The sequence below is a fragment of the Durio zibethinus genome, unplaced genomic scaffold (assembly GCF_047325235.1).
Source record: "Durio zibethinus cultivar Kanyao isolate XHJ-2024 unplaced genomic scaffold, ASM4732523v1 HiC_scaffold_253, whole genome shotgun sequence".
Classification (NCBI taxonomy): domain Eukaryota; kingdom Viridiplantae; phylum Streptophyta; class Magnoliopsida; order Malvales; family Malvaceae; genus Durio; species Durio zibethinus.
In genome coordinates, this window is record NW_028322876.1 from 32,501 (window position 1) to 35,086 (window position 2,586).

Genomic DNA, 2,586 nt, shown 5'->3' on the forward strand with positions numbered 1-2,586 from the left:
GGTAAAAAAAAGGACTAATCAGTTATTTCTTTCATCACCCCAAACAGGCCAATATTAGCGCTAATGGTACGTAAATGTAACTCGTTGTTTAAAGAACTATTCAGAGTTCCTAGAGCTCCTTGTAAAGCTTGTTGGAAAACCCGTTGTCGGACTTGATGAATCGCTCTTTGTTGTTCAAAATGAATGGTTTCGTTTTTGTAATTTTCTAATTGTTCCAAAATCTTATAAGTTGAATTAATCAAATTCAATTTGTCTCGTTCTATCTCAGAGTATCCATTCACTCGAAACCGATCTGCCTCCATTTCCACTTTCCGTAAGCGGGCCCGGGCTTTTTCCAGCTGTTCAATAGCCCCCCCGCGTAGTTCTTCTGAATTTCGAATAGTATTCAAGATCCTCTCTTTTCGATTATCTAATAAATCACTTAATGAAAGTAGATTATCTTTACATTCATTTTTTTTTTTTATTTCAAAAATTCCATGATCCCTTCCCGAACCAAACATGAATATTTCGATTCATTTGGCTCTCACGCTCAATTATTTCTTATTTATTGGGACTTAATTCCCATATCTTTTTTTTTTTTCTAATGTAATGAGCTTACCCTCTCCCTCTCTTCTCTATTCATATTCCAAAATATCGAAACTGATCACTAATCCAAGACCAGAATATTCGGAGGATTCTTCTGACCAAAATAGAAAATATATCAAAAAACTAAACTAAAAAGTATAATAAATAAATAATAAATAAAAAATTTACATATAATTAATTTATAATAATTTATAATTGTATAATTGTACTTAGAATTGTATAATGTATAATTGTAATTTGTCAGCAAAGTTGTTTCTTTTTTTTTTTTCTTCAAATTCAAAGAATTCTTCTCACTTTATACATAGGTCATCGATTCAGCATTGGAAAAAGGGGCTCGAATCGTTTTATCGACATGAGTGTTTTATATCGAAAAAACATTTTCCACTATTTGAAAATATTTCTGTATTTATTAACATAGTAGTAGAAAGAGTACCCTGCTGCATCTGAACTTCAAACAGTTTGGCCTTAACCATGTTAATGGTCCCGGATTATTGGTTAATAGAGAATCAAAGTCGATGTACCAATGAATGACGAAATGCTATGGTTCTTAAATATGATTTTGAAATTTATTCAGAAGTAATTCGCGGGATCATGCACTCTTTTCTTTCCTAGTTATAATGAAAAAAAGTGCAACTGGGTGAATCCAGCCTATTCTTGAAATAAACAACTCGCACACACTCCCTTTCCAAAAAAGATCAATACACCAAGGACTACACTTAGATTTATTGGATTTGTTGCTAAAATATCGGTATTAAATCCGAAACTCCCGGCGGATGGCCAGTGACCCAAGGAAAGGAAAGAATCGGTTACATTTTTCATATGATCTCCTATTTTATTTTAGATAGACTAAAAAAAAAAAAAAAGAACTCGGTTCTTTTTTTTGTATTATATCACTTTGACTCCTTTTCTATTTATTCTATTCTATCATATTTAGATTATTCTAATTATTCTAATTCTATGTATTTCTTTTTTTTTTTTAATAAATTATTAATTTATTATTAATATTAATTAATTTATTATTATTAAATTATTCATTATTATAAATTTTTATTTACCTACGTCTAAACGGAGTCAAAAATAGATTCTATTTAGCTAGAAATGTATTTTTTTTTTTCAGTTGAAAATTCCCAATAATAATGATACTTATTAGAATTAGGGGGGGGCGGGTTTCATGTCAATGGCAAAATACCTCATTTGTTGCAACACTCCTTTAAACAATAAAAAAGGTTTCTCTTGAACTAAGAAGGGGAAGGAAGAAAGCGAGTCAGTGTGATAATTCCTCATCCTCAAATTAATCCTTCCCATGGATTATTGTCCCAACAAATAAGTAATTGTAGGGGTGAAATCTTGATATAATTCGAAAAAGCGAGGAGTAAGTCCCAAGCCATAAAATAAGAAAAAAAAAATACACAATTCTCATGTTTATAGGATTAAACAAAGGGATTCGCAAATAAAAGTGCCAATGCTACAACCAGCCCATAAATTGTTAAAGCTTCCATAAAAGCCAAACTAAGCAATAAAGTACCTCGTATTTTTCCCTCTGCCTCGGGTTGTCTCGCGATACCTTCTACAGCTTGGCCCGCAGCAGTACCTTGACCAACTCCAGGTCCAATAGAAGCAAGCCCGACAGCCAACCCAGCAGCAATAACGGAAGCGGCAGAAACCAGTGGATTCATGATAAGTTCCTCGCACCAAAATAAAGAAATGGTTAATGATACAATCATCCAATGAATTTTTACTTAATTATATTATTCCATCACTAAGATTCAACCTGCCCAAGTAACTAAGAACTCCGAATGGAAGTGAGAATATTATTGAACCGTCAGAACTATTTCGATATCTTTTTTTTAGTTCCTATCCACTGGATTTTTTTGAATCCGCGCATACTTTGTTCTTCCATTTCTTTTTTTCTAACCCATTCTTTGCTTTGAATTCTTCGTTTTGTCTTTATTTTATCTCTTTATTCATTCAATTCAGAGTCAAAGACGAAACAGAAGAACT